The sequence below is a fragment of the Oncorhynchus mykiss genome, chromosome 9, assembly GCF_013265735.2.
Source record: "Oncorhynchus mykiss isolate Arlee chromosome 9, USDA_OmykA_1.1, whole genome shotgun sequence".
NCBI classification, from domain to species: Eukaryota; Metazoa; Chordata; class Actinopteri; order Salmoniformes; family Salmonidae; genus Oncorhynchus; species Oncorhynchus mykiss.
This window is the reverse complement of record NC_048573.1, coordinates 51,125,135-51,147,046: the sequence shown is the minus strand read 5'-3', so window position 1 is coordinate 51,147,046 and position 21,912 is coordinate 51,125,135. Positions and strand designations below refer to the sequence as shown.

The 21,912-nt window shown below is 45.2% G+C and overlaps 1 pseudogene; it reads right to left on the bottom strand.

Moving 5' to 3' along the window:
* Window positions 1–19,534: 19,534 nt before the first annotated feature.
* LOC110531197 lies at window positions 19,535–21,912 on the bottom strand (annotated as a pseudogene).

The window sequence follows — 21,912 nt, the reverse complement described above, 5'->3', positions numbered from 1 at the left end:
GCATTTTGGCAAAACCACACATTTGTGGTGATGTGTTGATATCATCACTCCCTTCTGGCAAAATAACATGAAATTGCTTCTAAGACTGCCCGTTTGTGTCGTGCTTATGTTTGCAATAGCCTACTGTTACAACACGCAAAGAAGTTTGTTGTACAACATGCCGATGTTTGTAGGCTACACCAGACAAAGACTTCCGATCATCGCCACAGGGTGAAAGGAGGGGGAAGCAGCAGCAAACAGCAAATCAAATGTTATTTCTCACAGGCGCCGAATAGACTTTACCGTAAAATGCTTGCTTAAAAGCACTTCCCGACGATGCAGAGTTAAAAAATAATAATACAAAATAAAAATAGTAGCACAAGAATTAAGCTATATACAGGGAGTATCATTACCAGATCAATGTGCAGGGGTACAAGGTATTTTAGGTAGATATGTGCATAAAGGCAGTGGAAAGTGACTAGGCAACAGGATAGATAAGAATAAGAATGAAGAACAGAGTAGCAACTGTGTGTGTGTGTGTGTGTGTGTGTGTGTGTGTGTGTGTGTGTGTGTGTGTGTGTGTGTGTGTGTGTGTGTGTGTGTGTGTGTGTGTGTGTGTGTGTGTGTGTGTGTGTGTGTGTGTGTGTGTGTGTGTGTGTATGTAGTGTATATGAATGTGTGGGGGTTTTGTGTGAGTGTCAGTGTAGTGTGTGTGTATATAATGTGTATATATACAGGTAGCCTCGTCGAAAACCTAAAACGGGAACCTAGGCAATTCCATGGTAGAGAAATATCTAAATATTGGTGGGAACCCGCTGTAAATCAGTGACTCCACACAACACGTCAAACCAATCAAATGCCTTGCGGGAGGATGGCCAGAAAATCAGCGATTAAAACCTCATCAAAATATATTGACGTAAGCCGATTTTGTGGATAGAACACACTTCTGGCAAAACAGAATTCAGTTTTTCCTCCAGGTTTTCTTCCATTTTCTGAAATGTTGCAAACTAGCACAGGAACAACTCTCTACAAAATGTGTCCTACCTGGTCTGAAAGCAGTGACGAACATAACACACTGCACCAAGACCCAGCAACAAAGGGCATGTGGGTTGTCACTAGTTACCACAATGCCAAAAATCTATGACTTAAAAAAAAAAATTGCGCTAATGATAGTTAGCAACTTCCTTCAAGCTGCACGCAGAGACATACAAATTGTATCCACAAGTTAATCTGGGAAGTAGATAGAGGGTTTCATTGTCAAAATCATGATGTATCTCTTTAACATAGTCTACACCACAGGAGGATGGTGGCACCTTAATTGGGGAGGACGAGCTTGTGGTAATGACTGGAGCGGAATCAGTGAAATGGTATCAAATACATCAAACACATGGTTTCCATCTGTTTGATGCCATTCCACTAACTCTATTCTAGCCATTATTATGAGCCGTCCTCCCCTCAGCAGCCTCCACTGGCCTACGCACACACACAAACAGTTGGGCATGACAGCGCCTCTTCTCCCTCAGGAGGCTGAAAAGATTTGGCATAGGCCCTTGGATCCTCAAACAGTTCTACAGCTGCACCATTGAGAGCATCTTTACTGGCTGCATCACCGCTTGGTATGGCAAATTCCCCACCCTAGACCACAAAGCTCTACAAAGTGTGGTGCGGACGGCCCAGTATATCACTCGGGCTGAGCTCCCTGCCATCCAGGACCTCTCTATCAGGCTGTGTCAGAGGATGGCCCGAAAAATGTAGAAAAGACTTCAGCCACCCAAGCCATAGACTGTTTACTCTGCTACCGTCCGGCAAACGCTACTGGAGCATCGGCTCTCGGACCAACAGTCTCAGAGACAGCTTCTACCTACAAGCCATAAGACTTCTAAGTAGCCATAAGACTGCTAAATAGTTCATTAAATGGTTACCCTGACTATCTGCATTGATCCTATCAGCTGCCAAAATAATGTAAACACTTGAGTAAATGAGGGATACAAAGTATATAGAAAGCAGGTGCTTCCACACCTGTGTGATTCCTGAGTTAATTAAGCAATTAGCATCCCATCATGCTTCGAGTCATGTATAAAAATTATTGGCAGGCAAGTTAGTATTTTGGCTACCATGGCCCCTAGAGGATGCCAATGCCCCCATCCATAGGGCACGAGTGGTCACTGAATGGTTTGATGAGCATGAAAACGATGCAAACCATATGCCATGGCCGTCTCAGTCACCAAATCTTAATCCAATGGAACACTTATGGGAGATTCTGGAGCTGTGCCAGAGACAGCGTTTTCCACCACCCTCAACAAAATAACAAATGATGGAATTTCTTGTGGAAGAACGGTGTCACATCCCTCCAATAGAGTTCCAGACACTTGTAGAATATATGCCAAAGTGAATTGAATCTGTTCTGGTTCGTGGTGACACTACCTCTGGTAAGACGAGGGGTGGGAGTGTGTGTCTATTTGTTAACAACAGAGTACCTTATGATAAGCTGTAGACCATACTATCTACCAAGACAGTTCTCATCTATATTATTCGTAGCTGTCTATTTATCACCACAGAACCAAGCTGGCACTAAGACCGCTCTCAAAAAACTTAAATCAGTTTTACCACATTTTTACCAGCATGTCACATGTGCAAATACAGAAAAAAAAATCCTAGATCACCTTTACTCCACACACAGAGATGCATACAAAGCTCTCCCCCGCCCTCCATTTGGCAAATCTGAACATAATTATAACCTCCTGATTCCTGCATACAAGCAAAAACTAAAGCAGGAAGTACCACTGACTCCCTCAATACGGAAATGGTCAGATGACGCGGAGGTTACACTACAGGACTATTTTGCTAGCACACGTGGTCGTCGTCCCCACAGTGACTGTAAGTACATATCCGAACCAGAAGCCATGGTTTACAGGGAACATCCACATCGAGCTAAAGGCTAGAGCTGCTGCTTTCAAGGAGCGGGAGACTAATCCGGACGCTTATAAAAGAAATCCCGCTATGCCCTCAGTCGAACCATCAAACAAGGAAAGCTTCAATTCAGGATTAAGATTGAATCCTACTACACCAGCTCTGACACTCGTTGGATGTGGAAGAGCCTGAAAGGTATTACGGATTAATAAGAGAAACCCAGATGCGAGCTACCCAGTGATGCGAGCCTACCAGACGAGCTAAAGGCCTTTCATGCTCGCTTCGAGGCAAGCAACACTGAAGAATGCACAAGAGTACCAGCTGTTCCGGATGACTGTGTGATAACGCTCTCGGTAGCCAATGTGAACAAAACCTCTAAACAAGTCAACATTTACAAAGCCGCTGGGCCAGACGGATTACCAGGACGTGTACTCAAAGCATGCACGGACCAATTGGCAAGTGTCTTCACTGACATTTTCAACCTCTCCCTGACCGAATCTGTAATACCTACACTTTTCAAATAAAATCAAATGTATTTATATAGCCCTTCGTACATCAGCTGATATCTCAAAGTGTCTGTTGACTCTCTCTCCCCTCCCTCCTCTCTCTCCCCTCCCTCCTTCACCCTCTCTCTCTCCTGAGGAGGGAGGGGAGAGAGAAGGAGGGAGGGGGAAGAGAGAGGAGGGAGGGGAGAGAGAGTCAACAGACGTACAGAAGTGGGAGAGAGGAAGGAGAGGGAGTGATAGATTAAAGGAGGGGAGGGAGGGAGGGGAGGGGGAAGATAGCAGTGAGATATGAGGGAGATGGGGAGGGAGAGGGCGAAGGAGGGAGGGGAAGAGAGAGGAGGGAGGGGGAGAGAAAGGTGGGAGATAGGAGGGAAAAAGAGAGGGAGAGAAAGAGAGAAGGGTGAGAGAGGGGGTGAGGGTGGCGGGGGTGAAAGAAGGGGGAGCGAGAGAGAAGAGGAGGGGAGATAAAGTGGAGCAAGAGAGAAAGAGACAGAGGGAGGCAAAGAGAAGGAGGGAGATAGAGAAGAGAGAGACAGGGAAAGGGGGATTAGAGAATAGAGAGAGAGACATGTCTGTCTGTGAGTCTCATCTTTCTCCATTTTCCCATTGACTGGAATGTATTGACATAAGCCTCAATTTGTTGACACGGATCTTTTCCCATTGAATGCAATGTACTGAGGGGCCTGTAACATACTTTATTTCACAGAAACATGGCTCTCTCGGAATACACTGTCGGAGTCGGTAAAGCCAGCAGTATTCTCAGTACATCGGGCAGACAGAAATAAACATATCTCCGGGAAGCAGAGGGTGGATGGGTGTGTTTCATGATTAACGACTCATGCTGTAATTCTAGGTACAAAGAGAAACCCATACAGGAACTCAAGTAAATACCGGTCAAAATACCTCCCAATTGAATTCTCCTCCGTCATTGCCACAGCCGTTTACATCCCACCTCAAGGTGATACCTCGACGGTCCTCAAAGAACTTCACTGGACTTTATGCAAACTGGAAACCACATGTCCTGAGGCTGCATTTATTGTAGCTGGGGATTTTAACAAATCTGAGGACTATGCTGCCGAAGTTCTATCAACATATCGACTGTCCTACTCACGCTACTAAGAGTCTCGACCATTGCTATTCAAACTTCCGGAATGCTTACAAGGCCCTCCCGCACCCTCCTTTCGGCAAATCTGACCACGACTCCATCTTGCTCCTCCCGTCCTATAGGCAGAAACTCAAACAGGATGTACCCGTGCTTCGAACTATTCAACGCTGGTCTACAAAATTAAAACCAGCCACGTCGCCGAGACCGACGTCTTGCTTCCGGACAGGCTGAACACATTCTTTGCACGCTTTGAGGATAACACAGTGCCACTGACGTCTGATGCTACCAAAGAATGTGTGCTCTCCTTCTCCGCGGCCAACGTGAGTAAAACATTTAAATGTGTTAACCTTCGCAAGGCTGCCGGCCCAGACAGCATCCATAACTGTGTCCTCAGAGCATGCGCTGACTAGCTGGCTGGTGTGTTTATGGGCATATTCAATCGGTCCCTATCCCAGTCTGCTGTCACCACATGCTTCAAGATGGTCACCATTGTTACTGTACCCAAGAAGGTTAAGGTAACTGAACTTAATGAATATCGCCCCGTAGCAATTACCTCTGTCATCATGAAGAGCTATGAGAGACTAGTCAAGGATCATATCACCTCCACCTTACCTGTCACCCTAGACCCACTTCAATGTGCTTACCGCCCAATAGATCCACAGACGATGCAATTGCCATCCCTCTGCACACTGCCCTAACCCATCTGGACAAGAGGAATACCTATGTAAGAATGCTGTTTATTGACTAAAGCTCAGCATTCAACACCATATTACCCTCCAAACTCATCATTAAGCTCGAGGCACTGGGTCTGAACCCTGCCCTGTGCAACTTGGTCCTGGACTTCCTGACGGGCTGCCCCCAGGTGGTGAAGGTAACGTAAACAAATCAAAGGAGATGATTGTGGACATCAGGAAACAGCAGAGGGTGCACCCCCCTATCTACATCGACAGGACCGCAGTGGAGAAGGTGGAAAGCTTCAAGTTCCTTGGCGTACACATCACTGACAAACTGAAATGGACCACTGGACCTTTCACCGCCGATACCCCGGTCAACTAGGTATGCACCCAGGTAGGACTCCAGGTGGTGGGAGGGGGGGATACTGTCACACCCTGATCTGTTTGACTTGTCCTGTGCTTGGCTCCACCCCCACCAGGTGTCTCCCATTTGTTCCCGTTATCCCCTGTGTATTTATACAGGTGTCTTCTGTCTGTCTGTTGCCAGTTCGTCTTGTCTAGTCAACCAGTGGGTTTCCCGTGCTCCTGTTTTTCCAAGTCTCTGTGTTTCTAGTCCTCCCGGTTCTGACCCTTTACCTGTCCTGACACTGTACCTGCCTGCCTGACCACTCAGCCTGCCCTGACTTCGAGCCTGCCTGCTGCCCTGTACCTGGTTTATGAACTTCTGCCTGTCCTCAACCTGGCTCTTGCCTGCCCCTTATTTTTCAATAAATATCAGAGACTAACTATTTGCCTCTGGTGTCTGCATCTGGGTCTCGCCCTGTGCCTTTATACACAGTCACTACAAAGATACTGGCGTCCTTCCTAACTTAGTTGCCAGAGAGCCAGGTCTCTTTGCGAACCAAAATAGCAGGGCTCGTATCATGCACCCAGACATAAAAAAGGTCCATCTTGGACATCAATCTTTGCTTGTTTAAGTACAACAGCCAAAGCCCTCTCTGTGATTTGAAAACTGAGGGGGTCTCCATATTTGTGGAATTGATGTGGTAGCCATGCTGGTTAAGTGTGCCTTGAATTCTAAATAAATCATAGACAGTGTCACCAGCAAAGCACCCCCACATCATCACACCTCATCCTCCATGCTTCACGGTGGGAACTACACATGCAGAGATCATCCATTCACCTACTCTGCGTCTCACAAAGACACAGCGATTAAAGGGCCCCACATACCGGGTGCTCAATTTTCGGCAGTAAAGGTGGAGGGGAGGTCCCTGGTGGATAATGATCACCAGGATGGAACACGGGGCTCACTACCCCTGCCGGTCCTGGCAGTGACTACTAACGAACCTCCCCAGCTCCTGGTTGATCCTCTCCACCTGCTCGTTGGACTGATGTGAGGCTGTACACGGATGTGAGGCTGGCCGTGGACCCCTGCTTCTCCATGAAGGATCTCCATACCCGCGACGTAAATTGGGGGTCACGGTCGGAGACAATGTCCTCCAGAAGGCAATAGTGTCTGAAGAAAGAGAGTGATAAAACGGCAGGATTTAGAGAATCTGTCAACAACAATAATAGCAGTGAAACCATCAGACGGAGGAAATCAGTTACGAAATCTATGGACAGATGGGACCAAGGCCGCTGAGGCACAGGAAGGGGAAGGAGTTTCCCTGCTGGAGCGTGCTGGGTATAGTTGGTTTTGGCACAAAAGACAATAACAACAGATCATCCAGGTCTGAGTACAGCTATTAGAGATCTAGCCTAGGCTACGTGTCCATGTTCTTCAACATGAACTAGTCACAAGCTGCTACTAGAATTGGGATAATTTGCATAAATCTGTTTTACCTGATAACTACAACAAAAACAGTGGCTAAATGGAACAAATGTATGTCCTGTTTAAATTAAAATCATTAGAAAATAGGAAACTAGAGTTGTATCGAGAGTCAGTCAGCCATGGCATTGGAAACATTCTTGTTTGGTTTGCTAGTTAGCTAACATTAACATAACTAGCTAGCTACTTCTGTGCAAATTAAGTTTTAGCTGTTAGTAAAGACATATTTGGGAATGTGTTTTGGTTGAACTTTTTATGAAGTTTCCTTAAAAATTGTTGCTCAAACCTGCGCGCATGGTGCAAAGACAGACAGCACAGCGTCAGCAGCACAGTCGTCACTAGTTAACACAGCCACAAAGTCGTAAACCCTGTTACTATTTATCTTCTTCAAATCTGATGTTAAACATAACCCCAACCACACTGCTGACCGTATACCTAACCTTACATTGAGACCAAAAAGCAAATTTTAGTTTTCATACTGTAATGACCTGACTAGATCATAAAGGAACAATTGTCCAGACATTGAGTTTACGAATTGACGGTTTATTAAACCAACTTTACACAGGCTACTGTTTGGCCGTAGCCCACGGCAAATAAATTAAAGATAACCCACAAGCCAATCGTGACCTTGTCTTGTGAAGCCCAGACGTAAGAGAGAGAACAAAGGCTAAACCTGGTCTTAACTTCCAATGCTCCATCCCCCTGCCCAACCCCCCTCCACGCCACTCCGCCAACCGCCAGGATGCCCGGCATCAGAACATTCCAGGCATTCCCGTGTTTGGCAGATAACAGGTTGATTGGCATGTCGGACCCCGCGAACACTGGGTACTGGTAAGTACAACACAACCACCTACTAGCCTAACACATAACACACAGCTGTCTGTGCGGGTCGCTACAATACATTTTTACTACAGCCAATTAATACTTTGTGGCTGTGTTATCTCGTGGAAACCCAGCAGCATGGACAAATATTTTTATAACTAAACCTTTCTGTGGCAATGAGCTATATTGAAACAGTCAGTAGAGCTTGTTGTGTGTTGGCTTATGGTCCGTGCAGAAACACGTGTGGTTAAAAGGGACCGGGTGATGAAGAATAGAGATGTGATTAACAGTGTCAAATAAATTTACGGTGTTAGAAATGTAATGCATTACTAAGTTTGGCAGCCATAGTCAAAACACATGTTCATTTCGCAGGAGCTACACTACAGGAACAGCAAGTGTCAAGGGGTTTCCCAGTTTGGCCGCTGCTTAAGGGGAAACTTCAACACTAGACACTATTTTGGGTGTTTTCCCAGTCTCCCTACATAATTATGAGTGATGAGAGGTGCTTCAGACATAATTTTGCACCATAGTGGTATTTCTGAATTTGTGCACCGGAAGAGTTCAACCAATGTCATCGGTTGATTGACACTGTAAAGACCAGCATACATTTCATGCTGGTTTATGCTGGTCAGTGCTGGTCTCATGCTGGTCTGACCAGCATGGTCTAACTGGTTCTGCTGCCCGACCAGCATGATCTAACTGGCATACTGTACCAGCACTCGCTGCGTTTTTGCTGGTTACCAGCCTTCGCTGTGTTTTTGCTGGTGACCAGCCTTCGCTGTGTTTTGGACACTGGTGACCAACATAAGCTAAAGCAAAACCCATATCAAGTCACATTATTCTAGCTTGCAAAGTAATGTTTAAATCCTATTGGAATCCAACCAGAGTCTGGATTCAGAATGACTGCCAAGGTTAGAAAGATGAATGAATGAGACGACCTAAACCATCTAAAATGGAACAACTATTTCAGTAACAGGTGCAAGAAGTCCAACTACCAGATTGGGTTAGTTTAGAAAAATGTATTTTATTAATCTTTGTGCAGCACAAGATCAATTCATTGAATTGTGCCCACAGAGTCTTTTGCCTCAGGCTCATTGCAAAATGTGTAGAATAGCAGAACATTTGCTTTAAAAATGCTACATTTGCTCAACCTCATTGTAGAATGTATAGAATAGCATGAGGTTAGCTATAAAACTGCACAATTTATTTATGTCCCATTGCAAAATGTGTAGAATTAAAACAGCAACATTTTCTCTCAGCCTCATGGCAAAATGTGTTGAATAGTATGAGATTAGCTATACCTTGCTCCGACCTTGCAAGTTATACCTTGCTACGCCACTGTCAATTAATGCACATGCAAAAACACAGAAAGAAACCATTCTAAAAATCTAACTGCATTAGAGCAGTTAGATGGGAAATATCATAATGATGGGTGTGGTTTTGCAGACCAGCAGAATTCTGAGTACTTGGGAGTCAACCTCATTTGGGATTTGAACTCACATCCTCTCAGTCAATGGCGTAGCACACACCCCTGCACTCCGTAGCTCCCGCAAGGCCTCCCCTCCACAAGGCCTCACCCCCAGTGTTGGTGATCATGTGCCTTATCTTCTTAAAATCTGATGTTACACATAACCCCAACCACATTCCTGTAAAGCTTAGAGAGGATCTCATGTTAATACTGTTGAAGTAATATTGCTACAGGTTCATATGCCTCCCCAACTGCTAACAGTCAGTATGTAGATAACATGTGTGAAATGCTTGATAATGTATGTGATATCAATAAAGAGGTATATTTGATAAAATGGCACCGAAGAACATGGCTGATGTTTTACATTCTCCCAACCAATTGTGCTATTTAGTTTTTTTTGCGTTTAGTGTAGCTTATTTTTTAACTTATTGTGTACATAATGTTGCAGCTACCGTCTGTTATGACCAAAAATAACTTCTGGACATCAGAACTGCGATTACCCACCGCGGACTGGAAGAAACTTTTTTCTTTAACGAGTTCAACGAGAAGGATATCCTGCTTTCACTAGAACAGTCCCAGATCCATGGCTTTTGCGTGAAGAAAAGACGCAGGAAAAGGGGCCACAGATCGGGCAGCCTTTTGATAATCTATACGTGAGTGAGTAAACTCCCACTGCCATCCGTTTTTCTTGCTAACGTGCAATCATTGGAAATAAAAATGATAACCTACGATTAAGATGATCCTACAAATGGGAAAACTGTAACATCTTATGTTTCATCGAGATGTGGCTGAACGACGATACGGACAATACAGAACTAGTGGTATTTTCCATGCACAGAGATGCTACCTCTGGTAAGACGAGGGGTGGGGGTGTGTGTCTATTTGTCAACAACAGCCGGTGCGTGATGTCTAATAAATAAGTCTTGAGGTATTGCTCGCCTGATGTAGAGTACCTTATGATAAGCTGTAGACCACACTATCTACCAAGAGAGTTCTCATCCATATTATTAGTAGCCGCAAAGAAGAAAATGCTCACCCAGAAGTGGCGCTCCTAGTGGCCGGGGACTTTAATGCAGGCAAACTTAACACGCTTAAATGTTTTACTCTGTCGGCCACAGAGAAGGAGAGCCCACAGTCCTAGCTAGCGGGCCACGTCGGTGGCACTGTGTTATCATCAAAGCGTGTGAAGAATGTGTTTAGCCGGTCCGGAAGCAAGATGTCGGTCTCGGCGACGTGGCTGGTTTTCCTTTTGTAGTTCGTTATTTTCTGTAGTGCCTGCCACATACGTCTCGTGTCTGAGCAGTTGAATTGCAACTCCACTTTATCTCCATAATGACGTTTAGCTTGTTTGATTGCCTTGCGGAGTGAATAACTACACTGTTTATATTCTGCCATATTACCAGTCACCTTGCCATGGATAAATGCGGTGGTTTGCTCTTTCAGTTTCGCGTGAATGCTACCATCTATCCATCATTTTTGGTTAGGGTAGGTTTTAATAGTCTTAGTGGATACTACATCTCATATACATTTCCTTATAAACTCAGTCACCGTATCCCTGTAAGCGTCTAGATTATTTTTGCAATCTACCCGGAACATATCCCAATCCACGTGATCAAAACAATCCTGAAATGTGGATTCCGATTGGTCAGACCGGTGTTGAAAAGTACGAAGCACGGGCACTTCCTGTTTGTGTTTCTGCCTATAGGACGGGAGGAGCAAGATGGAGTCGTGGTCAGATTTGGCGAAAGGAGGGCGGGGGCAGGGCCTTGTAAGCATTCCAGAAATTTTAATAGCAATGGTCGAGAGTCTAAGTAGCACAAGTAGGACAGTTGATATGTTGATAGAACTTCAGCAGCCTAGTCCTCAGATTTACTTTGTTAAAATCCCCAACTACAATACATGCAGCCTCAGGATATGTGGTTTCCAGTTTGCGTAAAGTCCAGTGAAGTTCTTGAGGGCCATCGAGGTTTCGGCTTGAGGTGGGATGTAAATGGCCGTGGCGATGACGGAGGAGAATTCTCTTGGGAGATAATATGGTCGGCATTTAATTGTGAGGTATTCTAGGTTGGGTGAACAAAATGACTTGAGTTCCTGTATGTTCCTAGAATTACACCATGAGTCGTTAATAATGAAACACACCCCTCCGCCCTTCTGCTTTCCAGCGAGATATTTATTCCTGTCTGCACAATGTACTGAGAATCCTGCTGGCTTTACCGACTCCAACAGAGTTACGGCCCTATGTCTCTCTGCAAATAATTATTTGCTCTCAGCTCATCAACTTTGTTATCCAAAGACTGAACATTAGCGAGTAATATACTCGGAAGCTGTGAGTGGTGTGCGCGCTTCCTAAGTCGAATCAGCAGACCGCCTCGAGTGCCTCTCCTCCGTCAGCGATGTTTTGGGTCGACCTCTGGAGTAAGTTAAATTGCTCTTGGGAGAGTGAACTAAGGATCTGCTCCAGGGAAGTAGTATTCCTGGTCGTAATTATGGTAGTTCTGGTTACTGCCATTCTAATATCCAATAGTTCTTCCCGGCTGTATGTAATGACGCAAAACATTTCCTGAGCTTATAATGTAAAAAATAGTACAGAAAAAAAACTAAATACTGCAAAGGTTCCTAATAGCTAGTCGCAATCCAGCCATCTCCGTCCACGTCATCTTCTCTTTGGATTCGGAAGACGTGCTGCACCATGAGCTATGCCGTCTCATTGGCTGAAGGTAACTTGGGGAGAGGGATGAAATGGGTGGTTTTGGAGAACTTATCCACTACTGTCAGGATAGTGGTGTTGCAACAGACAGGGGAAGCCCAGTTACAAAATCCTGGGAAATGTGTGACCAGGGGCGATCAGGAACAGGGAGTGGCTGAAGGAGGCCAGACGGAGCTTGCCGTGGAGTCTTATTCTGAGCACGCAGCGACAAAGGCCGAGACGTCAGGAACCATAGTGGGCCACCAGAAGCGTTGTCGGAGGAAGACCAGGGTTCTACGGGAGCCAGGGTGACAGGTAAGCCTGGAGTAATGAGCCCATTAAAGGACCTGAGACTGGGACGAATCAGGGACGAACATCCGGTTAGCCGGGTCCCCCCCAGGGTCTGCCTTGTGGACCAGGGTCTCAATACCCCAGACAACTGAAGATGCAAGACATGAGGTAGGGAGGATGGTCTCAGAGTCAGAGGGTGTGGCAGCAGAACTGTACAGGCATCCGGCTTCACATTCTTGGACCTTGGGCGGTAGGAGATGGTGAAGTTGAACCTGGTGAATAACAGAGCCCAACGGGCTGCCTATAGTTAAGGCGCTTGGCTGTGCGGAGATATTCTCAATGTTTATGGTCTGTCCACACCAAAAATGGATGTTCTGCCCCTTCCAGCCAGTGTCTCCACTCTTCCACTGCCGTCTTGACCGCCAGAAGTTCCCGGTTCCCTACGTCATAGTTTCTCTCCGTGGAGTTGAGGCGATGGGACAGGAAGGCACAGGGATGAAGCTTTTGGTACTGGGCAGACCGCTGGGACAGGACGGCCCCCACTCCAACATCGGAAGCTTCGACCTCAACCACAAACTGACAGGACAGGTCTGGATTGATGAGGATGGGAGGACGTCGGAGGACGTCCCAGGGGAGGCTGCTACGCCTTAAGGCAATGTGAGTGGCCCAACGCAGGATAGAACCTGACCCAACCCAGGATGGAACCAGTGGTCCAGTCAATAACAAGGTTGTCCCTCTGGAGCCATGAATATCCCAAAACAAGAGGGATGTGGGGAGATTCAATGAGGAGAAGCTGTATGGACTCACTGTGAATGCCTGATACCCGCAGGTTAATTAATGGGAACTGTGCTGTGCGTGACTAGCTCAGATACCAGAGTAGCGTCCATAAAACTCTCATCAGCCCCAGAGTCAATGAGCACCCGGAGAAACTTAGACCGGTCACCCCACAGCAGGATAACATGAAAAGGTAATGGGAGTTAGAAAACCCAGTCTGGTCCACCAGCGTACTCGTACTTACTGATGAGCCTGGTCTTTTACTGGGCAGATGGCTATGTAATGCCCCGCAGCACCACAATACAGACAACTGTTGGAGCTCAGCCTACGTGAACGTTCCTTAGGCGATAATCTAGCTCTTTCCAGTTGCATAGGCTCCGGAGTGAACGACTCGCCGTCCCAGATGATTCCCGAGGGATCTCGGGTGGCTTCGGCTCCTCTCGGGAGTACAGACTTCGGGGACTTCCGGCACTCTGCAAGCAGCAGTGGATGGGTGAGCGTGACCGAGACCAGAACTCCTCTCCCTCCTGTGTTCCCATAGATGCCTGTCAATCCTAATGGTTAAGGCAATGAGGGAATCGAGGTCCAAAGGTAACTCCCGGGCTGAGACCTTGTCTTTTATCTTCTCCAACAGTCCATGAAGGAAGGTATCAAACAAGGACTCCGGATTCCAGGCACTCTCGGTGGCCAACATGCGAAAATCTAATGGGAGTCTTGACGTAATACAAGTAGTGTTTGGGTCACCTCTCCCCGGACACAGGAGAGTCGAACACTTTCCTCACCTCCGCCATGAAATCTTCCAGATGAAGGCAAATGGCGGATGTTTGCTCCCAAACTGCCGTAGCCCAGGAAAGTGCCCTTCCAGATATTAGCGTAATCAAATACGCTATCTTCATCCATGCTCATAAATGAGGGAGCACTGGGAAAGAAAAGCCCGGCAGGTTCTAGGATCCCCAGCATAACGAGGAGGTAAGCGGGGTTCTCAGGAAGCCAGTGTAGGGTGTACAAACCCACCACTGGTAGGGGGATTACTGAGTGTCTGGGAGGTCACCATTGTGGCATGCTTCCTGTGAGATAGTCCACGGAAATGCTCCATTAACGTCTTGAAACCCTGGTCGTGGCGTTCCACCAGTGAATGAAGCCCTTCCATTAGGTTCTGAAGTAGCTCCTCATGTTTTTTAATGGTGGCTCCCTGTAAGGAGACAGCGTGACGGAGCCGGTCCAAGTCTGCTGGGTCAGTCATGGCCAGTTTGTACTATAACGGCACAGGGCAAGACCCAGATGCAGACACCGGAGGCAGATGTTTCGAGTCTCTGATATTTATTGAAAAACAAGGGGCAGGCAAGAGGCACGTCGAGGACAGGCAGAAGTTCATAAACCAGGTCAGAGTCCAGAAGGTACAGGGCAGAAGGCAGGCTCGAGGTCAGGGCAGGCTGAATGGGCAGGCAGGCGGGTACAGTGTTAGGGCAGGCAAAGGGTCAGAACCGGGAGAACTACAAAAACAGAGACTGGGAAAAACAGAAGCCCGGAAAAAAACTCCTTGACAAGACGAACTGGCAACAGACAGACAGAAGACACCGGTATAAATACATAGGGGATAACGGGAACAAATGGGAGACACGGGGGTGGAGACATGCACAAGACAGGTGAAACAGATCAGGGTGTGACACTGTGCATTTAAACACAATTCAAAGTGTAATTATTAATTTAATTAATTAATAACCATGATAAAATGGATTTTCAATGTCTGCTTTTAATTTTTTACCCATCTACCAATAAGTGCCCTTCTTTGCGAGGCACTGGAAAACCTCCCTGGTCTTCGTGGTTGAATCTGTGTTTTAAATTCATGCTCAGCTGAGGGACCTTACAGATAAGTGTATGTGTAGGGTAGAGAGACGAGGTAGTCATTAAAAAATCATGTTAAACACTATTATTGCACACCAAGTGAGTCAATACAACTTATTGTGTGGCTTGTTAAGCACATGTTTACTCCTGAACTTATTTAGGCTTACCATAACAAAGCGGTTGAATACTTATTGGATCATGATATTTCAGGTTTTAATTTTTATGAATTTGTAAACATTTCTAAAAACATAATTCCACTTTGACATTATGGGGTATTGTGTGTAGACCAGTGAAAAAAACTAAATTTAATCAATTCCAAATGTAGGCTGTAACACAACAAAATGTGGATAAAGTCAAGGGGTGTGAATACTTTCTGAAGGCACTGTATATGTTAAATCAACTGTTGTGGCATCATGTTCTATAAGTGTCACCATCCTGAAAAAGTTTGAGTGTTTGGTTATAAACGGGCCTTATGCCAAAATACACATTTGTTTGTAATGGGGATTTACCGCCCCCCTGCTGCAATGACAGATGCTGTTGATACTATTTCTGAATATTTAAAACCTTTTCTGTTATCTGGATGGGTAACCCCGACCTGTGCTCATTTGAAGAATATTTGTCTTGACTTTAACCTGACTCAACTAATCTCCAAACCAACAATGATTAATGTAAGAGACCCATCAAACTCCTCGCTGATTGACCAAATTGACACATAGCCCCCACAAGTATTTATCAAGGCGTTTTACAGTACCAGTCAAAGTTTGGACAAACCTACTCATTCCAGTGTTTTTCCATTTTTTTATGATTTTCTTTATTATATAATAATAGTGAAGACATCAAAACTATGAAATAGCACATATGGAATCATGTAGTAATGAAAAAGTGTTAACATGTGTGCCTTGTTAAAAGTTATTTTGTGGAATTTCTTTCCTTCTTAATGCGTTTGAGCCAATCTGTTGTGTTGTGACAAGGTATACAACAGATAGCCCTATTTGGACCAAGTCCATATTATGGCAAGAACAGCTAAAATAATCAAAGAGAAATGACAGTCAATTATTACTTTAAAACCCGTTTGGGCGCATGAACCGCTAGCTGGACACCTACTACAACATCCGGTGAAATTGCGGAGCGCAAAGTAATATTAAACATTCATGAAACTACAAGTGTCATACATCATTTAACATCTTAACTTCTTGTTAATCCAACCGCGTTGTCAGATTTTTAAAAAGCTTTCCCGCGAAAGTGTACAATGCGATTATCTAAGGACAGCACCCCACACCAAAATACTTTTTCAACCAGCACAGGTGTCTCAAAATCCCAAATAGCGATTAAATATATCACTTACCTTTGAAGATCTTCCTCTGTTTGCAATCCCAAGGGTCCCAGCTACACAATGGATGGTCGTTTTGTTCAATAAAGTCCTTCTTTATATCCAAAAAGTTCAGTTTAGTTGGCGCCAATGATCTCAGTAATCCACTCTTTCAACATGCATACACACGAATCTAAAAAGTTACCAGTAAAGTTCATCCAAACAAGTCAAGTGATTAATCCTCAGGTACTCTAATATCTAAATAAACGATCATATTTAAGACCGAGAATAGTATGTTCAATAGGGAAGATAAATAAAGAAGAGCGCACACCTCATTCATGCTCCAAGAAGACTACATTTCTAATGAGAGACACCTTGGAGTTTTTCCAACTACTTGCTTATGTTTCAAAAAACAAGCCTGAAACCCTTTCTAAAGACTGTTGACATCTAGAGAACTTTCGGATTTCAATATGATGAGAAATTAGAATGCTAGAAAAACTGACACGGTAGCTGATTGGCAGCGTTTCAGGCAATTGAGAAAAAGATGTACAGTACTTCCTCAATTAAGAAAGCTAAATCAAGCGACTTTCTAAATTCTATCCAAGACTCTGCTGGTGAGCAGTCTATATTTTGAAAAACAGTTAATGCACGGAAACATGGAAATTCCTCTTTTTTTTTTTCCTCTTTTTTCTCTACAGGCTTTTTATTTGAAATAAATGGTGGTTTAATTGACCCTGGTCAGTCAATCAACTGCTCTTCCCTCTCCCAACCTCCAGCTGTCTTGTTGGAAGATGAGTCAACTTCTAGTGAATCTTTATTTTCATTTCAACAACTTTCTACTTGTGATATGCCCGATGCCTTGCTTTAGATTGATGTAAAAATAAATCCACTGGGGCTGATTGGCTTGATCCTTTCTTCGTGCAGCTTTCTGCTCCCCTGATTGAGGAGTCATTGACACCTATTTTTAATCTGACGGTTATCTCGGGTGCTTTCCCCAGTGTTTGGAAGGCAGCACATTTACTCCCCCATCACAGAGGTGGTGACCCCTCCAACCTAAATAATTATTGCCCTATCTCGAAATTGTCTTGCCTAGAAAACATTTTAGAATCATTATCAACTGTCAGCTAAGATCCTTCCTAACTACGAGATGTATTCTCAGTGTACACCAGTCAGGTTTCAGACCGGGCCATAGCATCATCTATGCTGCTATCTTGGTGTTAAATTACTGTTTGTGGTATTGATAGGAGAAAGCACTGGGCGGCCCTGTTTACTGAATTATCGAAAGCTTTCGATACTGTTCACCACTATTTATTGATTCAAAGACTGTCTGCAATTGGTATGGATCAGGCGTCATGTAAATGGTTTGAAAGTTACTTGATAGAAAGGACACAATGTGATTTTTCTGATGCTGTTAAGTCAGGTGTCCTTGTTATTATGAAAGGTATCCCACATGGATCGATTTTAGGTCCTATGCTTTTTACTGTCTATATAGACAATGTTGGTCCATTGGCATTTTTCTTTTACATAAACACCTGTATGCAGATGACATTGTTGTGTATGCTATTGCCCCCATGGTTGACCAGGCTGTTTCAGAGCTTCAATCTGCCTTCATTGCTTTGCAGAAAGCCTTTGTGGAACTGAAACTGGCACTTAAAATGATTTGGCATGTTTTTTTGGCTTGCTCTTCAAGAAATACACGGTTGGCCATGACAGAAACCAAACGTGAGTTTGGGTGTGTGGTTTAATGTGGGCTTGGGTGTGTGGTTTATTGTGGGTGTTTCTTGCGGGTGTCCTTGCCACCATCAAGACACACTCATCTGGCAGAACCTTGAGTGCAGCTGTTTCCCCCCACTCAATCACAAATAAAACCTATTGCAGATTGAGTTCAATAACTACAGGCAGATGTATGGTGAGAGGCTGGAGGAAGCTTTGAATAGGTAGCCTACAGAATAACATGAGAATAATGCAATTGCTGAATTTATGTAGATATCATAACTAAGTGTTTTGATCACTTTTAAATGTAGGAACAGGTCAATGTAGAATAAACACCCTTTACATAATAACATAGACGCAGTGTTCTGCTAATATAACAATGTGCACCTTTCATCTTTAACATCTCCATGTTATTGCAGAGTGCCAGAACTCTCTCCAAAGACATCAGTATCAAGCCCATCTGGCAGTCTGGACTTCATCACATCATCTTGCAAGTTTCATACATGTTTCTGTAAACATATACACACATACGTCACTGTTCTATTACCGATGATAGGTAACATCTGACACACAAAAAGGTACTATGTTGAAGTTTGAACAGGTCAGATAAAACGTACCTAATTATGGTCTCCCCATCAAACGTCTGGCAAAATCATCTCCAGTCAATCTGTAGAAATAGGCAGAGTTGAGGCATTAGTGTCACATGGAATGAAAAGGATGTTGCTATTACTGGACATGTGTGCTGCTGTACTGTATTATTAGTAAATACCTCACTGTGGGTGTGTTAAGTGCCAGATCTCTCTACATCTCATGTGTCTGTGAACACATGCACACAGTCACTGTTCTATTACCAATGGATAGGTGATATCTGACACACAAGCACATACTTTGTGTAAGTCAGACTAAACCTAACAAATTCTGTTCTCCCCATCAATGACCAGGGAAGAGGTTTGGTCTTTGCAAGAGCCCCATTGATGGGCATAGTAACATAATTCAGCTCAAATATACTGGTCACACCTTGTCAGCTCAGGGATTTGAACTTGCAACCTTTCGGTTGCTAGTCCAACACTCTAACCACTAGGCTACCCTGCCGCCCCAGGGTTGTTATGATTAGCCTGGTGGAAACAACCTGATCACTGCATTCACCTTTCTATTTCACTTCAGATATCATAAAATGCGAAGTGAAATACAATGGTAAACACAGCAATCAGGCTGTTTCCACCAGGCTAGGTCATGCCCTGGATATTATATGCCTCTAAGAAGTGGAAGAAAAAACCCCGAATCATGTCAGTTTACATAAATTATGTTTCACAATTGGGTTATCAAATGTATCAAAGTAATGAAGTGGGTTACCTTTTGTATTTGTACAAATGATGAGCCTGTGAAAGCTGTTGCTTCTGACAGTGGAAGGTTGCTGGCTGATACTTGCCAACATGTGGCCCACAGCAAAGGCATTACATTTATATTTTAGTCACTCTTATCCAAAGCGACTTGCAATTAGTGCATTTATCTTTTAAGATAGCTAGGTAAAACAACAACACACCACAATCGTATCAACTGCATTTTCTCTCAACAAAGTATTTATCAGCAAAGTCGGTGCTCATGGCAAAAGATAAGTGTTTTTTTAGAGACCAGAGGTGGATGAACGAAGTGCGCTGGTTGGGATGTAGGGTTTGAGCATAGCCTGAAGGTAAGGATGTTGTAGTTCCCTTTGCTGCTCCGTAGGCAAACACCAGGGTCTTGAAAATTATGCAAACTTCGACTTGAAGCCAGTGAAGTGTGCAGAGGAGCGGGGTGACATGGGAGAACTTAGGAAGGTTAATCATCACCCGGGCTATGACCTGCTCCGCTTCCTGTGTGAGGAAAGTTTGTACTCTACGGATGTTGTAGAGCATAAACCTGCAGGCACTAACGAGTTACTGCTTTGATGTTTGCAGAGAATGACAGTGTGTTGTCCAGGAACACGCCAAGGTTCTTTGCACACTGGGAGGGGGACTCTGTGGAGTGGTCAACTGTGATGGAGAGGTCTTGGAACAGGCACTTTCCCAGGAGGAAGAACAGCTCCGTCTTGTCGAAGTTGAGCTTGAGGTGGTAGGCCGACATCCAAGCTGAGATGTCTGTCAGGCACCTAGATATGTGTGCACTTAGTTGTCAGAAGGGGGGAAAGAGAAGAATAGCTGTGTCATCCGCATAGAAATGTTAGGAGAGACTATGTGAAGATATGACAGAGCCGAGTGACTTGGTGTAAAGAGAAAAGAGGAGAGGGCCTAGAACCAAGGCCTGGGGGACACCAGTAGGGAGAGTACGTGATGCAGACACAGATCCTATCCACGCCTGCTGGTAGGAGCGACCTGCCAGATGGGATGCAATCCAGGAGTGTGCAGATCCTGAGATGCCCAACCCTGAGAGGGTGAAGAGGAGGATCTGATGGTTCATGGTGTGGAAGGCAGTGGATAGATCTAAGAGGATGAGAATAGAGGAGAGTCAGTCAGCTTTGGCAGAGCAGACACAGGGTTGGTCAGAGAAAGCGCGCTCAAGTACTTTAGAAAAGAAAGAATCAAATCAAATATTATTTGTCACATGCACCGAATACAACAGATGTAGACCTTACCGTGAAATGCTTACTTACAAGCTCTTAACCAACAATACAGTTCAAGAATCGAGTTAAGAAAATATTTCCTAAATAAACTAAAGTTTAAAAAAATCAAATGAATCAAATAGTAACACTATTTGGTCTATGTAATATTCCTGTTGGCCATTTGATTGGTTTAGTTGTTCAGCAGTCTTATGGCTTGGAGGTAGAAGCTGTTATGGAGCCTATTGGTCCTAGACTTGGCGCTCCAGTACCACTTGCTGTGCGGTAGCAGAGAGAGCAGTCTCTGACTTGGGTGACTGGAGTCTTTGACAATTTTCTGGGCTTTTCTCTGACACCACCTATTATATAGGTCCTGGATGTCAGGAAGCTTGGCCCCAGTGATGTACTGGGCCGTACACATTACCTTCTGTAGAGCCTTACGGTCTGATGCCTAGCAGTTGCCATACCAGGCGGTGATGCAACCGGTCAGGATGCTCTCGATGGTGCAGCTGTGGAACTTTTTGAGGATCTGAGGACCCATGCCAAATCTTTTCAGTATCCAGAGATGGAAAAGGTGTTGTCGTGCCCTCTTCACAACTGTCGTGGTGTGTTTGGTGATGTGGAAACCAAGGAACTTGAAACTCTCAACCCACTCCACTTCAGTCCCATCAATGTTAATGGAGGCCTGTTCAGACCTCCTTTTCCTGTAGTCCACGATCAGCTCCTTGGTCTTGCTCACATTGAGAGAGTTGTTGTCCTAGCACCACACGGCCAGGTCTCTGACCTCCTCCCTATAGGCCGTCTGTGATAAAGTTTGTCTCGGTGAGAGGTGTAGGAGTCAGGCGCAGGAGAAAAGGGATTTTTTTGAGAAGCGTGTTTAATGTACACCCGTCCCGCTGGACACTGTGGTGGAGTAGGCTCAACACGTGATGCTCGCTCAATGTCTGCGTCCACCTCCCACCTCACAGGTGCCACTAGACAAGAAGCCGGGAGGATGGGCGCAGGATCAATGGCCCGCTCCTCCGTTGGAACAGCCGTTCACCCGCCGCTCGACCCTCAGGTGGGTGATCGAACACGGCCCGAAAGAGGCGGGTGAACTCTGGGTAGTGGTCCCTCGCCGAGTCAGGATCGTTCCATACCGCGTTGGCCCACTCCAAGGCTTTACCTGCGAGGCAGGAGACGAGGGCGTTCACGCTCTCACCCCCCGAAGGAGCCGGACGAACAGTCGCCAGGTATAGGTCCATCTGGAGTAAGAAGGCCTGGCACCCGGCCGCCGTCCCATCGTACTCCCTCGGGAGGGCGAGTCGAATCCCACTGTGCTCAGGCAACGAAGGAGAGGGTAGTGGTACTGGTTGGGGTGTGGCTGATAACGGTGTGGGAAGGCCACCTCTCTCCCATCTCTCCATCGTCGCCATCACCTGATCCAT